Here is an 8,194-nt window from a genome sequence, read left to right on the forward strand (position 1 = left end):
CACTCTATCATTAGAGTATGTTGATACTGACCATCAATGGGCAGATATCTTCACTAAGCCCTTAGCAGAAGATCGGTTTTTATTTATTCTTGAAAATCTGAACATGGACTTTTGTCCAAAGTAAGGTATTTTCAGAACCTCTGACCATGGTGCTGCTGAAGTCATCAGATGTTACCTATTTAGAAGGTACTCGATCAGAAGCACTTAACCCACCGGTTAAACTTCTGTGGTAGACAACAATACACGTGTCACTTCTTTTGTGACATAGTTCCTTGTGTCGCGTAGTGTATCTGCTATAATGATGATACCTACTCTCCTCTACTGTGCTATTTTCTGACTAATTATTTTACAAACCGTTGATCTTGCTTTTTGCCTTATGCTTCTTAAAATCTCAACGGTTACTATTAAACCCACTATTCGCACGATCTCACACACGATCTAATCCACACACTTACTCAAACGGTTTTCAAAACTCTTGTGTGCATTGCATTTCATTCACTCTTCTCCCTCCAATATTTCATTTCTCTAAGAACCCTAAACCTCGCATTCCTGAGAATCATGGGAAAATCAAGAAAATCAAAGGCAAATGTTACTGCTTCTTCCAAACTGACTGTCGAAGAGCAAGAGAAGCAAAGATTTGAAGAAGCTCAGCAAATTCTAAACGCGGCCAATGCGGTCACCTGCGTCAAGAAGATTGAAGAACTGGTTGTGTGCAACGAGTCAATAGTGGACTTCGACAACCTAGCTAAACATGGGTTTGACATCAGGGATCAAGTCGATCTGCAAGGTTGGTCTGGCTATTTTAATCGGCTCCGTGGCCCTATCTACTACAAATTAGTTGTGGAATTCTGGAAGAATGTTGTATGCAATGACTACTATGTCGTTTCTCATGTTTTGGATAGAAAGATTGTTATCTCAGAGGAATCCATTGCAAAACTGCTGGGAATGAAGTTCCAACAGGGCAAGAGAATCAAGAATGTGGATGCTAATGTTCCTGGCATGAGGAAATTAGTAAATAAGGTTATTTATGATAATGGTCTTTGGAGAAGACAAAGTATGCCATAAAGGAATTAAAGCCAACAATGAAGATCTGGCAGAAGATTTTCATCTACTGCATTCACCCCAGAACAGGAGGAACTGATTACCTCAATACAACTCAAAAGGTAATCATGTACTATATCTCTAAGGGTGAGACTGTATGTCTTCCATTTCTGCTCTTCAACTATCTGAAGGAATGTGTTGAGAAGTCAAGAACTACTGCAATTGAGACCAAGAGGTCTATCTCCTACATTCCTTATGGCAGGCTGCTCTCAGATATTTTCACTCAGAACAAACTGGTCAAGACTCTGTCTGACCTAGGACTTCATGAGGATCTGGCTATGTCCATTGGAGATGCTCTCAATGGGACTAAGTTGAAGAGAATGCAGATCACTGACAAAGTTCAAGTTGAACCTGAAGAAGAATCATCTGAAGAAGTTCGTCAGAAGAACCACCCTGTTGATAACTATCCTTTCTGGTCTAAGAAGGATAATCCAGCCAGTATTCTGGAATATGTGAGAATGCTCAGAAGTGAAGGAGATCCAATCACTCTCGAGGAATTTATCAAAAGACTTCATGATAGTCCTCTTGAGGTACCAACAAGGAAGTCCAAGAGAACAACTAGCAACAAGCCTTCAGATCCCAAGGGCAAAGGGATTCTGATAGAGGAAACCAAGAAGATGAAAGCTGCATCAAAATCTGTGGTCATCAGGGAACCAATTCCAGAACCCTCTCCTGAAAGAACTCCAGTGGAGTCACCTCAGAAATCTCAGTCTGATAGCTCTGAGAGCTCTATGGATTCCTCCATTGGAACTCAAGAAGAAGAAGATGACACCAACAGAGGAGGAGCTGTTCACTCTAACTCTGAAGAAGGTTCACTCATAAGGAATGTCAAGAGGAAAACTGTCATGGAAGAATCTTCTGATGAGGAAACTGAAGATGATGATGTTCCTCTGACCAAGAGGCAAAGAGTTCAAGTAATTCAAGTTGAGGAGGAAGTTGAGCAGGATGATAGTGAGATTATTGGGAATGTGCTCCAAGTTATAAGGGAATCTCCAGAAGCTGAAGAATCCACCGATTCTGATGAAGCGCCCATAGGCAAGAGGAAGAAACTGCCTCTGAAGGGTCCACTTCAGAAGAAGGAGCCAGAACCAAAGCAAGCATCTGAGAGTGCTTCAGAGGTACAAAGGGAAAGGAGATCAAAGATAACTTCTGATCCTGCAAGGACTGCCAGACTCACCAGATCTACCATCCTCAGAGATTCAAGTAAGGAACTTACAGAAAGCATTAATTTAGATTCTGCTTTAGTAGTTATTCCCGAACAACCTGTACCTATATCTACATCCCTGCCAACCTCAATCCAAACAGTTCCACCTCAAACAGAACTCACACACAAACCATATCTCAAGCCGAAACACAAGCTCCCCACTTAAACATTCAAACTGCTACCACTCCCATTCCATCCATCCCAATTCAAACCTCTTCCACATCCACCACCACTGAGTCTGTACCTCTCTTTAATTCATTCATTAAGGGTATCGCTCAGAGTGAGGCCACCTTGAGGGACTTGGTTCAGCAATTCACACCTAAGCCTCCTTCCACCTCAAGAACCCTTCTGGTAACTGAATCTAGTGAGATTCCTGCTGTGGAAGACGAAGGAGATGAGGATGTTCAGATTCTAGAACCTCCTTTTAATGTGAAACCTATCCAGCAGGTAGCCTCCTATTTTGAAGATGTGTTCCCAGATGCTGCTGCTGAGTCCTCTTATGTGTCCTTGTCTCACTACTCCACAGTAAACTCAAGAGATCTGAGTTTCACCTCGCCTGAGAAGACAGCTACATCCAGGCAAAGACAAGAGACCATTCCTGAGATTGAGCATATGGATGAATCAGATCATTTGGGACAAGAGAAGGCTCATGTGAATAAATCTGCACCTTCAGGGCAAATGAGAACTGAGAGTTCTAATGCATCAAGCTCTAACGCAACCAACACTCCTCAGCCAATCATGGATTTGGCACCCTCCTTCAGACCACAAAGTCTTACTCAACTCATTCAGGAGTTCTCTGATGAAACAACCAGAAGACTGCAATGGCTATATCAGGTAACTGATAATCAATTTGATGCATCTTTGGTTGATGGTATGTGGTCTGCCTTCGGACGATGGTCAGAAAGTAGAGCTTCTGAGATTGAGAAGCAGCTTAGCAGAGAGAAGCGTCTAAGAGTTCATGATGCCTCAGAGAGAGCTTATGAGCAGAGGCAGAGGGTGTTGCACAAGGTTTGTGAACCCATGAGAAGAGCAATGGCTGCAAGAACACATGTTGTCTCTGAACGTACTTCAGAAGATGCTGAGATGATTCCAGCAGAGGCTGCAGAGGACAGTACTGAAGAGATCATTCATGAAGCTGCAGAGGTTGATGAAGTTTAGATGGAAGTACCTACTCAAGCTGCGGCAGAAGTTCAAGCACCTAGATATGTTCCTATTCAAGCTCCAGAACCAGCTCCACATCCTGAAGTTGCTCTCCTGGCTGCCAGAATTGATAGGATACAAGATGATCAGCAGAGGCTGTTTCAGATGGTTGAGCATCAAGGCATCATTCAGAATGAACAAAGTCGGCAGATTCAGGAATCTTCAAGAAGAATGGAGAATATGATGAAGTATCTGATCAAGAATCTACCATCCTCTTCAAAGTCTTGAACCCCTCTCATCTATCCTTCATGCATATTTATTCATCTTATCTGTCTGTGAACTTATTCTATGTTTGACCATGTTTTATTTTCTTATGTGTTTCTGCTACAACTTATTTAATGCACCGTCCACATCTCTTAGTAACTCACATGCATTTATGTTCGATGAGTTTTATGCATTTTTTTCTGTTACTTCTCTTCTTTATAATCTATTGCTTTCCTTCTTCTCCATCACAATTCAATTCATTCATTTCTCTCCTCAAATCAAAATGTCTTCTGTTGATTTGATTTCTGAACTTAAGGCTCTGGTATTCGACCGGACCTTTCCCTGGAGTGTCAATCTTTCACTCACTCAAATCTCCCAAGCTCTTGGGAAAATTGAGTATCTGCTGGACTGCTGGCTGATATCGAATCAGACCCACTGTCTGCATACTCTTCAGGAAGTTCTGAAAGAACTCCTACGCCTGGCCTCTCGCCGGAAGGATCTTGAAGTTCAATTCGAGAGCATTTGTCTGCTCATTGAGCATGAAAAGAGGGAACGAGAAGATCAAGAAGAAGCAGGTGAAGTGCTTCAAGCTGCTGCCTCCACTCCTACCATCAATGAGAGTGAAATTCTGAAGGAAGAACTGGCTGCCCAGTTAGCTTCCATTGATCAGGACATTCGTCCTTTGCACCTTCAGCTTCTTTCAATGAAGGAATCCCGTGCCTTCTTATGTGTCTAGGAATTGTTCTCCTAGTATTTTCTTATCCTCTGTACTCATTTCTGTTCATTAATAATAACATGTGTTTTATCTAAGTTAATTCTTTGTTGTTATTGTTTTTGTTTTTCACTCTTTTTGCTTATGACAAAAAAAGGGAGTACATAAAATGGTTTTTGATAAACTTTTAATTTTGTTTATATAATATAAAACCAGTTGAGGAGAATAAGTATCAAATACTTATAGCACATAGATATTGCCAAGCGTCCTAAACAAGGAATACATTTTGTTCAATCTTCTGAACAAACTTGCCTCTGACGCCTTATCCCAATACATCTGGACAATACTCTATGTTTCCATGTGATCTACGCAAGTTCTGAACCATCAATTTCTGATGAGTATACATTCTTCTATGCGTATCTTCCGATCATCTCACAAGACTCGGAATCTAGACTCTTCATCATCTCATCAAGTCATAGATTCAGGGGGAGTCAGGGGGAGACCCCAGCTCAGAATCAGGTGCAATCCTACATTCAGAAAGAGCAACATAAACCGTTACACAAGGATAAGTTTAACTCTGATCTCTTCTCTCTTGTGTATTCAGTTTATTGACTAAGAATTGTTCATCAAAATACTTGTTTTGTCATCATCAAAAAGGGGGAGATTGTTAGATCAAGATTTGATCAGTGGTTGCATCTCTATATTTTGATGATTACAATTTAGGTTTTTGAGGATGAACAATTATGGTACTCTAACGTTTGTCCTTTTGAGTTGTGACAAACAGGTTCTGATTCTGACCCAAGCCGATTCCATCAGAAGAATAAGACCCAAGGGTAACCAAAAGAGAGTTCTAAAGCTTACCATGTTCATTCAAAACAGTGGCAAATCCTTCAGAAGTTCTGAAGATAGAAGCTCTCAAGAGGTACTGAAGAACCGGAGTCAGAAGTTCTGAAGACCAGATGTTCCAGAAGGAACGGTCCTGAAGTAGAAGACTCAAGTTCTGAAGACCTGCTATGCAAGAAGTTGGCTCTGAAGACCCAAGCTTTTCTAGCTCTGGAGTTCAGAAGTTCTGAGGAACATGTCCAGAAGCAGAAGTTGCAAGGTTAGAGGATCCAAGCTTCCGTCTGACTCTGATCAGAAGCTTCACCAACGTCCATTTGAAGCACTCCAGATCATAAGTCAGCTGGTGAAAGGACAGGTCGCTGTCATAGTACACATCGTACTGTCATAGCCTGTCCGCCACCTACCTCGTTCAGCCTAGCAGTCTGATATTACAAGATTGCCACTCCAACGGGAAAAACCCTAGCAACGGCTACACCAAATGCCTTGGAGTATATAAGGGTTGAAGATAGAAGAAAGAAGCTAAGAAACTTTGCTGATATTCTTGAATTCATTCTAACCGATCTCTTAGCAATATTTCTTCACTGTTCTTGAACATCTGAGTTTACCATTAGCTTTTCATAAGCATTTCTTGTAAACCCAAAACCTTTTACAAACACTTTGTAAAGTTCCTTAAGAGACCAAGTTTGGTCGGATCTTGAGAGGACTGAATCAAGTTTGGTTCAGTGTTTAGCTAGTCTTGAGAGGATCAGTAGATCAGCTTCTTGAGAGTATACTAGTGAGAAAATTAGTGTATTGTTAGTCACTTTGCAGGTTGCAAGTGCAATTGTAACATTCATTGATTTTAGTGAATTGCCTTCATCAGAAGAAGGAAGAAATCACCTTCACGGGTGGACTGGATTAACTTGAGCTTTTATCTCAAGTGAACCAGGATAAAATACTTGTGTGCTCTACTGCGTTCTCCTTAGCACTTAGTTCTTATCTTTAAGTTTTTCTAAACTTAAAAAGGGGAAACTTTTGTTGAAAAACTCTATTCAAACCCCCATTTTCTAGTGTTTTTCGCACCTTCAGTCCCGCTCAAATGAGCCTCACAATCTCATTCTTCAGGGTAAAGCAATCTCCCATGTCGTGGCCCGCCGAGCGGTGATACTCGCACCACTTCGTTTTATCCGACGCCGCTTGGGGCGGGTTGGCCTCTTTCTCGCCTTCCTCAACCGCGTGGATTGCCTTGACCTCTCGAAGCAACTCCATCAAATGTGCATTTAGACTCCTTCCTGACTCTTCTCGCCGGCGAGGGTCCGCTTGATGCCACGGTCTGCGGCGCTCAAAATTTTCTCTCTTGGGGTACAACAGCTCCTTCACAGCCTTCTCTCCTGTCCTCACCTTCCTGTCTCGCTTTTTGCTACCCTCTCCTCTCTCCTTACTCCGTTTCTCTTATGGCGAAGCGTCCTCCTGTTCGCCGTCTTTCTCTTTTTTCGCGCGCCTTCGCTTGAAAGCATCATCCTCCTCGTCCAGGATGTAGGTGTTTGCTCGCGTCCGGATCTCCGCCATGGACCGAGCCGGCTTGTGGCTCAACTTGCTATTCAACTTCCCTGGCTACAACCCATTCTTGAAGGCACGCGCACAGGCGTGCGGCTCTGACTCCTCAATTTTTACTGATGCCGCGCTGAATCGTTTTACTTACTGCTTCAGAGTCTCGCCCTCAGATTGGCGGACGTTGTAGAGATCTTCAATTGTCACTTGCTTGGTTTTACTGGCGGAAAACTGGACAAGGAATTTTGATGAGAAGTCACGGAAATTAGTGATGGATCCTCGGGGTAGCGTGGTAAACCACGCCATGGCTGTGCCTTTGAACGTGGCTGGAAACATCCTGCACTTCACAGCGTCGGAAGCGGCACTGATCACCATCTTTGTATTGAAATATAACAGGTGCTCTTTGGGATCAGCTTTCCCGCTATAGGTTTCAAGGACAATATTCTTCATGTTATCTGGTATAGCGACCTCCCTCACTGCCGCTGAGAACGGCTCGAATTCAGCTACGGCCTCCGCTTCACGCTCCCCTTAATCCTACTGCTCGGAACGATAATATTCTAGCTGTTCTTGTAAATAATCGTTTCGTTGTCGTATATCGTCAACACTACGGATCAAGCGCCACCAATCTTGATCGGAGATCGACGCCTGAGGTGCCGGTGTCTCCTCCCCCGAAGCTCCGAGTGAGTGCGCTGGTGATCTCTGCTGCTCCGGTGAAGTCGGTGGAGAAGGTAACGAAGGCGTTGGAGAAGGAGGTGGAGGCGGTGGTGGAGGAGGAGTTAACTGATCGGTTTCTTCACAGCGAACTTGCTCGCGTCGCGGCCTACCTCTCACGCGACGTGGAGGCGAACCGCGCCGGCGCTCCTGATCTTCGTCGCGTCGTCGACGACGCATCTCCATCGATCTTAGTTAGCGAACCGGAGAACTTCAAGCGAAAAACTAAAAACTGAAGAAAATTCACAAAGAGAATCGAACTTCTCTAAATCCAATTGCGATCCACGTAGTCCGGGAATCGAAATCTACCGTTCCCCACAGACGACGCCAAATGTTCCATCATGAACATTGAGATGAGGTATAGTACCTAGAGTGTAAGGAACGTGATAGGAGATTCCTAGAAAGAATGAGAGCGTAACCGCTTAGAGAGAGAAAGTAACTGAATTTCAAGCTTGTTATTTCTCAAATGAGCCAATAGCCCTTTACATTTGGTATCCCTCCCCTGTTTATAGTTGGGGGAGTTGGGCTTAGCGCCTCTAAGTCACCCTGATGGGCCAGTTGGGCCTCCGGGATGAAGGCCCAAGTCCCTGGTCCGCTCCTCGCCTTAGGTCAGCGCTCCTAGGCGAGGGCCCCTGGAGTCTCGCCCAGTCCAAATATCATTAAAAAGGAGTTTATGGATGTTGCTCCCA

This window comes from Lotus japonicus, chromosome 3, assembly GCF_012489685.1.
Source record: "Lotus japonicus ecotype B-129 chromosome 3, LjGifu_v1.2".
NCBI classification, from domain to species: Eukaryota; Viridiplantae; Streptophyta; class Magnoliopsida; order Fabales; family Fabaceae; genus Lotus; species Lotus japonicus.